The sequence below is a fragment of the Schistocerca nitens genome, chromosome 3, assembly GCF_023898315.1.
Source record: "Schistocerca nitens isolate TAMUIC-IGC-003100 chromosome 3, iqSchNite1.1, whole genome shotgun sequence".
NCBI lineage: Eukaryota > Metazoa > Arthropoda > Insecta > Orthoptera > Acrididae > Schistocerca > Schistocerca nitens.
Genome location: NC_064616.1, coordinates 593,056,408 through 593,072,374, shown reverse-complemented (window position 1 = coordinate 593,072,374; position 15,967 = coordinate 593,056,408). Strand labels below are relative to the sequence as shown.

General features: G+C 42.8%; 1 non-coding gene and 1 pseudogene across 1 annotated transcript; both read right to left on the bottom strand.

The window, feature by feature from the left end:
• LOC126249351 (AP-2 complex subunit mu-like) overlaps positions 1 to 15,967 on the bottom strand; it is a 93,949-nt pseudogene that overhangs the window by 65,730 nt on the left and 12,252 nt on the right.
• On the bottom strand, positions 9,696 to 9,770 carry Trnav-uac (transfer RNA valine (anticodon UAC)). Its single transcript has one exon. It is a non-coding gene; the product is annotated as a tRNA-Val (tRNA).

Here is a 15,967-nt window from a genome sequence, read left to right as displayed (position 1 = left end):
TCAATGGGGTACAATGGTCGAGCAACTCCTCATGGGGTATATATTTCTGTAGTCAACGTAACGGTTGATATTGCGTAAAGAGCGACGCCACTGGACAGTGAATGACTGGAATGAGTGGTTAATAACGCTTTTCCTTACAACATCTGATGAAGGGTTCGAGTTTGGCGGACGGCTGTCATTATAGTGCCGTCTACGTATGAGGTTGGAATTCGTGGTTAGGGTGTGGTCGCTTACGGCGCTTAAGAAGACGCAAAATGATGAAGGATATGAACATATTTTAGAGCAATTTGTACTGTGTACAGTAGAGAAACAGTTCGGAGACGATAATTGTCTAGCCGCGCAGAGCGACCGCGCGGTTTAAGGCGCCATGTCACGGATTTCGCGGCCCCTCCCGCCGGAGGTTTGGGTCCTCCCTCGGGCTTGGGTGGGTGTGTTCTTCTTAGCATAAGTTAGTTTAAGTAGTTTGTAAGTCTAGAGACCGATGACCTCCGCAGTTTGCTCCCTTACGAATTCACACACATTTGAACATTTTGATGATTGCTTGTATCAGTATGACAATTCCCATTCTCATAAAGTAGCATCTGTGAGGCAATGGCTTGTGGATAATGACATTCCTGAAATGGACTGGTCTGCTCAGTCTCAACCTGAGCACGTTGGAACACCTTTGGGATGACTCAGAATGTAAACTTTGCTCCAGATTCCAGCGTCCAACGTCAGTACTTCCTTTGGCCTCCGCTCTTGAGGACTAAAGGGTTACCATTCCTCCACAGACTTTCAGAAACCTCACTGAAAATGTCCGCAACACAGTTCAAGCAGCCTGGAGAAGTTTGGACACACGCCATGGAAATGTCCAATAACAGGTGTCCAGATACATTTGATAAGATAGTGTACTTACGCAGTACAGGAGAAGAGGACATGCTGTTGACGATACTCAGAGCATACTGAAACAAGTGTAGCCATCTGAAGACGGATATAACAGCCCGAACCAAATGGTTCAAATGGCTCTGAGCAGTATGGGACTTAACATCTGAGGTCATCAGTCCCCTAGAACTTAGAACTACTTAAACCTAACTAACCTAAGGACATCACACACATCCATGCCCGAAGCAGGATTCGAACTTGCGACCGTAGTGGTCGCGCGGTTCCAGAATGAAGCGCCTAGAACCGCTCGGCCACAGCCTGAACCGGCTATAGAAGTAAAATAAAGATTCTTGGAGATATATGTGGCTAGTTCTTTTCTCCTTCAACAAAACTAAAATAAATCCATTTATTACATCCTAGAAGCAGCAATTCATTGATTCTAGTCTAATGTTAACCATGACGCTCTTCAAAAGGATTGCTCAGACATCCCTTGGCATGATATAAGCAATGAAGAGACTTTAGACGGAAAAATTCGGGAATTATGTCGCAAAATTATTGCACTGCATGATAAACATGCTCCTCAACGCACTGTCAAGGTAAAGAGAGCTCCCGCTCCGTGGCTCACCACTGCATTACGCCAGTTAATGAATAAACGTGATGCTGCACATAGGACCTTCAAGCGTAACCCAACTCCCGAGGCGTACGAAGCTTATAGGAAACTCCGAAATAGAACCAAGCAAAGCGTGAGGAATGCCAAAATCAGACATGCCCGCTCTGTCGTATGCGACATATCAAAACCTGCTGCACTGTGGAAAAAGCTGCGCAGTTTCGGTATAGGGAAGCGAAGATCTGACGCTGTTTATCAAGCGTCTGCAGAAGAATTAAACGATTTCTTCTCAACAGCTGTAAACTGCCACGCAGCGACAAATTACCAGCCCCAAGATATCAGTCTCTCGAGAGACAAGTTTTTCCTAAAACATGTCACTACCGGCACAGTACACAAGGCAATTATGAGAATCTCTTCCGAGGCAGTAGGAAATGATGGAGTGAGCATTGGCATGATTAAGAACGTCGTAAACACTATTACTCCAGTTATCACAGACATCTTCAACCTGTCTCTTGTCAGTAGTACATATCCTACTGAGTGGAAGCAAAGTTTAATTCAACCTATACCCAAGACTGACAACCCTAAGTCGCCAGGTGACTACAGGCCGATCAGCATACTTCCTGCAATATCTAAAGCCCTAGAATACATCGTCCATGAACAGCTGACTGATTACCTCAAAACTCATAACATCCACGACAAATATCAGTCAGGCTTTCGAAAGCACCATAGTACAGCAACTGCATTAATCAAAGTAACTGATGACATTAAACATGCTATGGACAGACACTAACACTGCTTGACTTTAGCAAGGCTTTTGATACAGTTGACTTCGATACATTACTAATTAAAATGAAGCAGCTGAATTTCTCAAACAGCGCAATACACTGGTTCGACAGCTACCTCAGAAACAGAAGTCAACAAGTCATTTGTGGGTCGGAAAAGTCATCATGGAAAAACGTGCGCTCTGGAGTTCCCCAAGGCTCCGTCCTTGGTCCATTACTCTTCTCACTGACATTAATGATATTTCTTCAGTGATTCACTCCTGCAACTACCATCTATATGCCGACGACATCCAACTGTACATAAGTGCAAGCCCCAAGAACATTGCTGACGCAGTAGCGAGTATGAACGCAGATCTTTGCTCTGTTTCTCGATGGGCACAGAACCTAGGTCTGAAACTAAACCCCAAGAAATCCCAGGTCATACTTATATCTCATCCAAAGTTAATCAGTCGGTACTTTCGCGAAACAGTCCCTCAAATACTCCTCAATGGTACCCAACTTCCATACCAAAAAACAGTAAAAGACCTTGGAATAATCTTGGATGAACACCTAAACTGGGAAGAACAAACAGTCACAGCTTGCCGGAAATCGCTCTCCTCCCTACACGCAATTCAAAAATTTAGAAAAATATTTCCAACCCATGTTAAACAAAAGTTAGTCCAAACACTAGTCTTGCCTAATCTTTACTACTGTGATGTAGTTCAACACGGCACAAGTAGTGAAAATTCGAGATGCCTCGAGCTAGTGATGAATGCATGCGTTAGATACGTATGCAATATACGGTTGTATGATCATATCAGTCCTTCATACTCCCAGCTAGGTTGGATACGCCCTCATAAGGCACGCGATCTCCACACGATGTGCTTTCTTCATCGATTTCTTAGCCACTGGTGCCCCCAATACTTATCTTCTCACATTAAACACCTCTCATCATTCCACAACCGCAATACCAGATCGGATACGTCTAGCATCTTGGCTGTACCTTTACATAACACAAAATCTTTCTCCGTGTCATTCTCCATCTCAGCCATACGACTATGGAACGCGCTCCCCTGTGATCTGCGTCTTATCCAAAACCACTCAGCATTCAAGAGGGAACTCAAGACTTACATATTAGGGACGGTATAGCCACCATTGTTGTGCCCCTCTCATCTTTTTCTTTCTCCTCTCCATCATAGCTTCGAATTTTACCATTCTATTTCTCTTCCTCTAACCTATCTACCTCTTCTATATCTCTTTCACCCCATTCCATCGTCTTATGTCTCTGCTTGATGAGAATAACTCACAAGCTGCAAGAATATAACGAGAAAATTCCCAACTAGCAATAGGACTGACATTCATAAAAGAAAAATCTGTTTACTTTCATATACATAGTCATTATTATTATTATTATTATTCTTGATTGTTATAATTATTTTTTGATTGTTATAATTATCATTGTACTACTTTTATAATCTCTATTTTTTCTTTAACATTAATACTGTATAACATGTTATATGTCCTTAATGTTCTGTAGAAACTGAAATTTGTTGAATCTGAGTATGCCTGGTTAGGTGTAAGAGAGGGCCTGAAGGCCCTAATCTTGCCAGGTAAAATAAATGCATAAATAAAATAAATAAATAAATAAATAAAACTGACAGATAAATTCTACACTGAAGGAAGCAAGTTCGCTCAGGATAGCCACATGGGTCAATCCTGTACCCGAAATCGTTCTCACAGTGTATCAAAAACGTTCAGCTGCAGCTCTCTTGCAAATATGACTTCTATATACTGGTTTACAATGGTGAAAATTTGTAAACATCAGTTTTCCAAGGTCCACATGAATTCTGAATACTCTTGAGTTCAAACAATCTCAAAACCTGGGCCTAAACCTAGACTCAGATGAATCTCAACAAATTCTAGTATCTCATCACAACTTTCTCAGTAACGAATCCTGAAAATACTCGACTCCCACTGTTCTTGGCAATACGCCAATACAGTACCAAAAAACTGTGAAAAGAATGGGTGTATTCCGATGAATTTGAAAAATGACAGGGCTCAATCACCCTACTGCCCAGGCTCTACGACACTGAAGAGCCAAAAAACTGGTACACCTGCCTAATATCGTGCAACCGACGTGCCATAGGGTCTACTAATGTCTGAAGTAGTGCTGGAGGGAACTGATACCATGCATCCTGCTGGGCTGTCAATAAATCCCTAAGAGTACGAGGGGATGGAGACCACTTCTGGACTGCACGTAGAAAGATATTCCGGATATGCTCAATAATGTTGATGTCTCGGGAGTTTGGTGGCCAGCTCAGAAGAGTGCTCCTGGATCCACTCTGTATCAATTCTGGACGTGTGGGGTGTCTCATTGTCGTGTTGGAATTGCCCAAGTCCATCGGAATGCACAATGGATATGAATGTATGCAGGTGATCAGAGAGGAATTCTACGTACGTGTCACCTGTCAGAGTCATATCTAGACGTATCAGGGGTCGAATATCTTTCCAACTGCGCACGCCCCACATCATTACAGAGCCTCCACCAGGTTGAACAGTCCCCTGCTAACATGCAGGTTCATTGATTCATGAGGTTGTCTCCATACCCGTACACGTCCATCCGTTCGATACAATTTGAAACGAGACTCGCCCGACTAGCCAACATGTTTCCAGTCTTCAACAGTCCAATGTCGGTGTTAACCGGCCCAGGCGAGGCGTAAAGCTTTGTGTCGTGCAGTCATCAAGGGTACAAGAGTGGGCGTTCGGCTCCGAAAGCCCATAGCGATGATGTTTCGTTGAATGGTTCGCACTCTGACACTTTTTGATTGCTGAGCATTGAAATCTGCAGCTATTTGCGGAAGGGCTGCACTCCTGTCACACTGAACGATTCTCTTCAGTCGTCGTTGGTCCCGTTCTTGCAGGATCTTTTTCCGGCCGCAGCGAAGTCGGAGATTTGATGTTTTACGCAGCGAAGTCGGAGATTTGATGTTTTACCGGATTCCTGATATTCACGGTACGCTCGTGAAGGCATCGTACGGGAAAATCCGCACTTCATCGCTGCCTCGGAGATGCCGTGCCCCATCGCTCGTGCGCCAACTATAACACCGCTTTCAAACTCACTTAAATCTTGATAACATGCCATTGTAGCAGCAGTAACCGATCTACCAACAGCGCCAGACACTTGTTGTCTTTTATTGGTGTTGCCGACAGCAGCACCGTATTCTGCCTGTTTACATATCTCTGTATTTAAATACACATACCTATACCAGTTTGTTTGGCGCTTCAGGGTATTTTCGATGCATTACATTATGGCACGAATACTGAAAACCTTACGTGATTAAAACTAACTACAAATATTTTACTTCTTAAGTCCTCAATGTCCTTCTCTTCGACCGCGTTAGTGCTACATGATGGTTGCCTCTTTCATCGGCTCTTCAGTGTAAATGCAAATAGTACCTTACATCACATGTCATGTACCTAACTCCGCATCAAATTCGCAACGAAAAGTCTCACATATCTAGTGTCTTAGCTGTTCCCAACATAAAAACGTTCACAAACCCCTTCTTCGTTGCAGCTCTTTGCCTCTTGATCATACGTGGTTTCAGTTATACGATCTTTGCCGATGTTTTTAATCCAGAAGATTACATGCCACTTTACTCTTGCCAAGTGCTTTGCCACGTTATCTATTGTGGGGTGCATGTTTCTCAGTTTGTCATGCATCTGATTAATAATCTCACAACATACCATACATCAGGATGGTCCGTTTCTGACAGAAAATGGTTGTTTAATATAGTGACAATACCGCTGTGTGCAGACCATGAAAGAGAACAAGTCACTCTCATGCTTATTTTCGTATGCAAGACTATTCTTTAATGTTGTTATTACACTCTGGGCATCATTTTTTGTGAGACAACAGGAAGTCATCAACATGAGGAGGCACTGATGGGAGCATGCACATTGATAATGCATGAGGGATCTTTGTGGTAGCTCTCCTTTGAATAGTATTTTCTGGAGTTGAGAATAGTAAATCCTACAGTGGACATTTGGGGCTTGGAAGCCACCTGCAGCTGTTAGAGAGAGGAGCACTTCAAAGCACTTAGCGGGGGCAGAATGCTGGTCCCAAACATTTCTTGTATCGGTATGCAAACAATGCTTTTGGCCTAAGAGGCGAAAAACTCCCTGCCTGGATATAGCGGCTAGGCGTTTCTGGCCACAGCAGGAACAGGGCCCAGGAGGTAAAGTGGATCGCCCAGCAAAGGTATTTAGACGATGATTAAATGCCCATTGTGTAAAGAGCTGGCGTCCATAAAAATCCATGAGTTTCCATGTTGGCCTTGGACCGGATGCTATAGATGGAGCCATCAGATGGTGTTGTCCGTCTGCCTGCCGAGTTTTTTGGGAAATCTTTGGCCTTCAGAAGAATTTTAGGATGGAACACAACATTTATGGTGGCTTCGAAATGGTCCACGTTGGAACACAAAAGCCCTACTCTTATTTTAGCTGAGGCCCCTGCTCGGAAATGCTATAACATTCAGCCTGTCTAGATAAGATCTCTGTGATAAATGTGTTGTTAGCTTTAGGCCTAAATGAAAACTCTCAAAACACGCTGCCGTAAGTGGGCGTGGGAAACACAGTTCGGGAGCGTAACGTCTCCTCCCTCTGTGGAAATTTACGAGTCAGGGATCTACTGCTTCTCCAGCAGGGAAATGAATATTATTAACTTTGGTTATAATTTGCTGGGAGGTAGATCAGATGAGCTAGACGGGAGATGTGGCACTCGTGGAGTCTTGTGATTGGCACGAAACCCATGGAGGGGGGGGGGGGCAGTTGTGCTGAAGTAATTTTGGAGTTCTGGAGTTCATGGAGTTTTTGATGGTGGAAGGGGAAGAGTGGAGAAATGCTCTCCTGATTGAGATTCTGGTCCAGAGAGGAAATTCTGGTCTGGACTCTTGTTATTGGTGGGCACTTGGGGCATTCATCCTGAGCATGACGGCATTCATCCTGAGCGTGACATCGCACTAGCACTGGTCTTGACTGGGGAGCGTGTGGTGAAATTTTAGATGTACCAATAATTTAGACCTTTGAAATCTCACTGTGCCGAGGACAATATTATTCATGTCAGGTCTGTCACCTTGGTGCTTGATCTCCTCGTTTGCACTGCTGTATTGTATAAGTGAGTCAAATGGCTCCATGGTATGACTGGCGAACAGGAGGGTCACACGCTGGAGTCTGCTGAGATTTCAGGTCTCCATTAGAAAGTGATTGTGGCCGTCTAACAGATCTCCTGCCTGCAACTTCATATATTTCATGCCTGTGATAATAAATTACAGGTGCCACACATTGCTACCCTGCAGATGCTTGCACCATGACAGTCACCTGAGATAGTGCTATGGATCGAGAAAGCAATATCGTATTGCTGCTGTGGCTTGTTGGGGCAAACAATATCACAGTCTTGCCACTTGTTCTCAGCTGCACCAACGCAGTATAACTTCTGTGTAGAATAAATCCATCAAAGTCTATTCAGCATTAGAAAAGTTCAGACTGCATTATCCATGTTTAGGCCAGGGTAAATAGATTAAACAGAGAAACTGTTGTCTTTGCCAACCAAACGGCAACCAGTGGACTGCTAATTATTTGTTGCTTCTATTTGTGTTTCAACAGTTCATGATTTATTTGTCACCTTGCTTAACTTATGCCTTTTGTCCTAGTTTACGATAAATAAACTCTTGCCATATTTTTTGAAAGATTAACCCCATACATTAGTCACCCATCAAAAATTGACTGATATAATGACAGGGCGATCATTTCATTAATTTTTCTCAGCATTCAAGTTTTATTTAAAATTCTAATAAAAGTGATAACCTCTTGTGCAGGCTAGCAGCAACAATCACTGTCAGAGGGAGGAATTAATTTAGCAGCCTCATGGCCAGGAAAACAAGTGGAAGGCTTACAAGTTAAAGTTATATGCTGTCATGTGTAAACTTACAGTCGCCTGTAATCTTTCAAATCAAACTGCAGGCCCAGTGCAGTATTCGAATTTGGTGACTCTGACAGCATCCTGAACTGATGACACCTTCTGTAACTGTCAGATGAGATTTCTGCTACAAGATTTCTGTTTTCCCATGTTAAAATTCATCTGGTGCACTGAGGTAAATTATATTTGCATAACCATAAGAATTTCTGGCGCTAAATACATTGATAATTTGTACATTTTTGTGTGTTGTTTGTTTCTATTCTCATTCATTTGTTGCTGTTACTTCTGTGTCACTTGTTGACTGTTCCTGATGGAGAACAGCATTGTGTTAATACGTAGGATGGTAGATTATTTGAGGCTCTTGTACGTTATCGTAGATTAGGGTTGTTTTTATTTGATATGCATTGTCAGGGATTTAGAATTAGTGGCTCACTAGAACAAATTTCTAGGTAGAATTGCTTGGCATTGCGATCAGTAACAATTTAAGGCTCTTAAGAGTAGGAATCTGAATGCAGGCTTACTAGAAGCAAGGCACATGTGCTCCAAAGCAGTGAGAAAATTCGAATCTCATCACAAATGGACCAATGTCAGACTGATAACATTGATAAAGAGAACGTTGCGGAGAATTCTGAGTCGAATGTAGTAGCTGACCTTATGGATATATCGAACACAGAATTTTCTGATTATAACGAGATAATTCAGCCAGACAACGAGAGCAAGTGTGAAACTGCAGCAGAGCTCCATGTAGACTCTGCAGGCAGGGGAAGACGTACTCTTAGTGCGAGTGGCAAATCAGACTCACGAACAAAACATCACAGAGCGATGAATCAATAGCACTCCAGCCCTTCCCTAAGCTTCTCTATCTCTGTCTCTCCCATCTTTCCCTTCAAGTACATTGTTCCCACCATCCATAGCTTGAAAATTCTCTCTTATTACGTCGCCCTCTTCACATAAGTCCAAAAGTGTTCTACTTTAATAAAGCTGCTACTTATTTTACTGTTTATGTCCTAAGTTATATCTCAGTGATAGATTCCATGCAACGTATAAGATTTACTGCAGCACTTGAGTCATAGTTAATGTAATGACGTAATTTGAAGAATGTCTAGTGAAGCATAGTAGACGACCTTATATTTCTAATCTGTCAGACTCCATACATATTAAAAATATGTAAGCATGTATGTTTGTATGTATGTGTATATATATGAATGTGCATATGTTCCACTTCTCCTAAACTTAGTATACATAACAATGTCTGCGAGAAATCGCTTTGGGGGCAAGAACCACTTACCTATCAAAGGGGTGAGGGTGAAAAAGCTGTGTAACCCATGACGCGTGAGTAGGCAGACTTTGTATATCCAGTATTTCATAATGAGGACATGACATTTAGTGACATGCAACAAACTTTACACATAATTTAAATGATGACTAACTGACAACCTCAGCTGCCGACAGGTGTTGTTGTTATACCTCGATGTGGACAGCTGAAAATGTGTGCCCCCACCGGGACTCGAACCCGGGATCTCCTGCTTGTATGGCAGACGCTCTATCCACCTGAGCCACCGAGGACACAGATGAATAGCGCGACGGTGGATAGAGCGTCTGCCATGTAAGCAGGAGATCCCGGGTTCGAGTCCCGGTCGGGGCACACATTTTCAGCTGTCCACATCGAGGTATAACAACAACACCTGTCGGCAGCTGAGGTTGTCAGTTAGTCATCATTTATTTCAGAGAAAATCTGCACGGTCATCAACAGTAACTGTTCTTTCGAGAACAAGTCACTGTCTTCGTATACATAATTTAAAACCTTCACGAAACTTTTTCTTCTTGACAAGTCTGACGGACTAATTAAATTAAAAATTTTTATCGCTTACTACATTTTCACTGTTCATGCAGTAAAACTGCCACAGCATGCATGACGATTAAATTTATTGCATATTTGCTACTAATTCTATTCGCAACATTTTTCGGAGACAGAATTCACATGTACCACTGGATATATATATATATATATATATATATATATATATATATATATATATATATATATATATATACGACACACAATTCAGGAGATATAACTTCATAAACACTGAGCTGTGTGGAGACGAAACTGCAAGACGAAATTCGCTATACAGGTGAAATATGTGTGAAATATATTAAATATATGTGAGATATACGAGTATGTGACATGTGTGTATGGGAACAAAGCTGTGGATAAAAAACTCCTTCTAACCTCCTCGATCGATTTCAGACAAACTTGGTACACATACTACTTACTATCTGGTAAAAAATACTGTGGGAGTAAGAACCAGGAATCTCCTATTGTGGTAGGTTTCATAACGTGGAGAAGGAACAGAGGGAGGAAGAGTGGACACAGATATGGGGGAGGATGAGATGGGCAGAGAGAGGGGAAGGGAAATGGACAAAGAAACGGAGGAGGAGTAGATGGGCAGTTAGAATGTGGAGGAGGAGATGGCCAGAAGAAGGAAAGAGGGAGAGATGGACAGGGAGAGGAGGGAGTTGGAGATGGACAGTGAGATGAAGAGGAGAAAGAGTGGAGGAGGAGATGGACTGAGAGAGGGGAGAGGGAGATGAATAAAGAGAGGAGGAAGAAGTGATAGAAGGGGAAGGAGAAATCCTTTCCCCTTCACGCCGTGTTGGTACAGCAAGCAGTATGCAGAATGTGGTGAGAGAAACAGTCTTTGTTGCTGAATTAATTTTATTGCCTTATTTATTCACGACGAGCGTTTCACATAATACAAGACAACTTCATATTGACCAGTATGATGTTCTTAGGTGGGTTTTGGGTGCCACAAATAGGGGACAGGCAAAAATAGACTGCCCTTGTCACTCTGAGCTCAGTATAGCGCATCAGACCAGAGAACGACCGAACGAGGTGGCGCAGTGGTTCGCACACTGGACTCGCATTCGGGAGAACTACGGTTCAATCCCGCGTCCGGCCATCCTGATTTAGGTTTCCCGTGATTTCCCTAAATCGCTCCAGGCAAATGCCGGCATGGTTCCTTTGAAAGGGCACAGCCGACTTCCTTCCCTAATCCGATGAGACCAATGACCTCGCTGTTTGAATTCTTCCCCCAAACAACCCAACCCAACCAGGGAACAAAGAACGGTGCCTCCAACATATTTATCATGCTAGGAACTATGTGCAGGCCTGATTCTGCCTTGTATCCACTGGTATATGCTACACAGACCTGCAAGGTTTACAAGTGTTACGCTTTTAACATATGACGTGAGCGAATACTTGCTTACGTTTATTTTGCTATATATGACAAGTGCAGTCTATTTTTGGCGATGCCCTAATCGTGGCAACCAAAACCCACTTACCAACACTATAGTCGTCAATAATAAATATAGCAATAAAATCAATTCTGCAACCAAGACTGTTGTTTTCACCACGTGATTGTGGGGGTGGGGGGATGAAGAGGAGATAGAGGGAGCAGGAGGAAATTGGCTTAGATGGGGTAGGAGGAGAGGGACGGAGGAGAAAAGGAGTAGATGGATGCAGAAGGGAGGAACAGATAGACAGTCTGGGGAGTAATACATGGGCAGACAGAGGGGGAAATAGGAGGTGGTCTAATAGGACTGGAATAAATGTATACCCTAGCCATGACGGGTACTCACTTAGTAAATAAATAAGTAGTTGCTATCTGGTGTTCAGTTGTACGTTTCATAACAGACTGCCAATGTCACACGCCATGACTACGTAATGACACTCATTATTACTTGGATTAATACACTGACGGAAATGGAAAGTGTTATTAACACCTTGCCGAAAGCTACCAAACTCACATTCCCGCAATTACACGCTTGAGGGATATGGCGATAAAATTTTCAAACACTATGAAACCTTACTTTTCGGTACAGAGAAAAGCTATTTTTACAAATGAAGAGGGTGTGAATACCTGATGACTATTGTGTGTATTTAAGATTACTAGAACTTTTCAGATGATCATTACACGGTTTGCTCAGAAGACGTGTTCGTGCAGCTTATCACTGAACTTTTTACATTGACATCTACATGCTTACATTGACATGCTTGCGGTGTATGGCGGAGGGTACTCTGTGTACCACTATCACTTCTTCCCTTTCTTGTTCCAATCGCGGAAGTTCGCTGTCTATGAATTCACAATACGCCACATTTGTTTATTTTGAATATCAGTTGCCACTCCAGGCACCAAGTGTCGATTCTCTGCAGGTCTTCCTGCATTTCACGACAGTTTTCTAGCGTCGCGACTGTTAGGCATACAACATCATCCGCGAAATGCCTCGTCGAACTCTTGACGTTATCTACTAGGTCATTTCTATATAGTGTTAAATCTGTAACACTCCCCTGGGGCACACCGGACGTTACTTTTACTTCTGAAGATTTATCTCCTTTCAGAATGACATGTTGTGTGCTGTTTGCTAGAAACCTTTCAGTACAGTCCCACAGTTGGTCTGATATTCCATACGCTAGTATTTTGATCATTAGGCAGCATTGCGGAACTGTATCGAGTGTCAAGGCACACGGCATCTACCTGGCTGCCTGTGTCTATTGCTTTCTGGGTCTCGTGGACGAAGAGAGTGAGCTGACTTTCACACGATCGTTGTTTTCGAAACACATGTTGCTTAATAATTTTAAAACCCACTACGTGACGAAAAACTCCAAAACGTTTGGTAATTATAGGACCTATTCTACATTTACGTCGGTGTGTTTCCGAGTTGTTACTGCAATAGTTTTTTTTTTTTTTTTTTTTTTTTTTTTTTTTTTTTTTTTTTTTTTTTTTTTACTGGGGCACGCCATCTCAACATTGGAAATGTTACACAACAATTTGTTTTTGACGATTCAGAGTATACATCTGTTTAAGTCGTACGCTGGTACTAGTCTACGTAGGCTTAACAAGAGGCAATTGCCGACATAAAACAAATTTTCACATCCACACTATAATGAAACTAGTAATGTTGCACGAGTTGGGGAAAACGGTTAGAGCTCGTCAGCGTGGCGTAACCACTTATATATCTGTCAAGCTAAGGAGTGTTGCATGCAACACTGAAGCTGTTTAATTACCACAAACAGGATGTTGTGAAGAATAAGTCGGCGCTGATACGTTATCAGGCGGTAATTATAGGTGAACAGCCTGCATTCTTCAGAAAAACAAAATTTAATTGGTCATAATCTTATAGGCATCAAGAGTAAAAGATAAGACGTTTTCTTTGGAGCTATACTCCCCACATTACGAAAGGCAACAAAAAAAATCATATGATGCACAGAACACAAAAAATTCCGTCACTTATAAAATCTGTCACATATAAAACCTGTCATATATAAAATCTGTCATATAAATCACCAAATCATTCTGGGAATCCGAAATATACAAGTCAAAAGCAAATGCCTTACGATATTTATTTATTAATTTAATGAACGTTTGGTTAAAGAAGGTATCTGTTAACGAAAGTATGAGCATATTGAATAGAATCCCAGATATGTGTGTGGTTCGGAGACTTCTTAAGTAATAGGAACCAGTACGTTGTCCTCGGCGGTGAGCATTCATCAGAGACAAGGGCATCGTGAACAGTGCTCCGAGGAAGTGTGGTAGAACCGCTATTATATTATTATATTAAATGATCAGGAGAAAAGGTGGGCAGCAATCTACGGTTGTTTGCTGATGATTTTGTGGTGTACAGGAAAGTGTCGTCGTTGAGTGACTGTAGGGGGATACAAGATGACTTAGAAAAAATTACTACTTGGTGTGGTGAATAGCAGCTAACTGTAAATGTAGAAAAATGTAAGTTAATGTAGATGAATAGGAAAAACAAACGTGTAATGTTTGACATTTGCAGTATGCTGCTTGACACAATCACGTCGTTTAAATATCTGTGCATAACGTTGCAAAGCAATATGAAATGAAGCGAGCATGCGAGAGCTGGCCGAGCGGTTCTAGGCGCTTCAGTCCGGATCCACGCGGCCACAGGTTCGAATCCTGCCTCGGCCATGGATGTGTGTGATGTCCTTAGGTTAGTTAGGTTTAAGTAGTTCTAAGTCTAGGGGACTGATGACCTCAGATGTTAAGTCCCGTAGTGCTAAGAGCCATTTGAACCATTTTTGAGCATGCCAGGATGGCGCCCAATAAACCGAAGTCCGGTTTATTGGGAGATTTTGGGAAAGTGTGGTTCATCTGTAAAGGAAACCGCATATAGGACGTTAGTGCGGCCTGTTCTTGAGTATTGTTCAAGTGTTTGGCACCCGCATCTGGTCGGAGTAAAGAAAAACGTCGAAGCAGTTCAGTAGTGGGCTGCTAGATTTGTTACCGATACGTTCGACAAACACGCAGAGTGCTACAGACATGCTTCGGGAACTCAAATGGGAATCCCTGGAGGGAAGGAGATGTTCTTTTCGAAGAACATTATTGAGATAATCTAGAGAACCGACATTTGAAGGTTACTGCAGAACAATTCCACATACATTTCACGTAAGGACCACAAACATAAGATGAGAGAAATTAGGGCTCATACAGAGTTATGTTGACACTCGTTTTTCCCTCGCTCTATTTGCTAGTGGAACAGGAAAGAAAATGAGTGGTTGTGGCACAGAGTACCCTCCGCCATGCATCGTAAGATGGCTCTCTCTCTCTGATTTGCGTATGCAGTGATGACGTCCGACAGCGACCGAGATGTGTTCAATAGGATTTACACCAAGCGAATTTAGTCGTTAAGACTTGTATGTGAGTTCACTATGTAAGACGTCGTGGTCTCCTGACCTTCATTGCTTACATGTTATGCCCTCACAATCATATTCCACACATCAAGACGCTTCATTCGAACCCAAACTCGATAAGATAAAGTCAATGTTGTACGAATTCACGTAAACAATACGCAAATAACAAGTGCACACCGGATTTGAGATACTCGAGGCTGGCGTACACACACACATTCAAGACACAACGGTCACAAGAGCTTTTAGTTCGGGAGAGGCATACTGCACGTCGAGAGGCCAGTCCCTTCAGAGGACGATTCAGCCTATCTACATCGGACGGCGACTACCCGTGGAGCGGACAGCATTTGCCCGAGTGAAAGGGGAGAACGACCCCATGTTCGGCTTAAAAGCATATTCCTCTACATTGTGTGGGAGCGCCCAGCCTATGCATTCTTTAAAAACATAGCATGCAGTTTCAGAGGTTTTCACAGGGAGACAGCAAACGACAAACGCCGATGCTACAGATTTCCGGATTGGTCGCCTTAAACGAAACGTCATTCTCCCGTTTTAGAAGAGCAATGCTGATTGGCAGACGATATTCCTGACACCTTGAGCTGAAGGGGTAATGGAAGAGACCGATAGATATACCCCTTCACGTCTGGCATGGAGAGGGGCCGTTCCGTTGTAGCTCTTGGAATGAGAACACATAACGAGAGCGTGTGCGCTCGTACGTGTACTCAAAGAGCAAGGAACAAGTCTCTCCTCAGTACTTCACTGGGAGAGAACCTCTGTCGAGAGCGCATTGGAGTGCGGCTGTATATTGAGTCCAAGCGATTAAGCGTTTTCCACTGTGTTGGCCACGACACTTATTGTGCGGTGTGAACGGACAGAGTTATAGTTAAATGCCTGCGAGCGAATTTTTAAGTGGCATCACGGTGGACTGGTTATCTGACCGGTGTACCACGCCAATAGTTAGACTAGGGGCGAATAGGAGTCCTTGACTTCATCAAGGCATAGGGAGAGTTTGATTGGCGAAGGTCAATTCAGATAGAACGAGAGTTATCTTATTT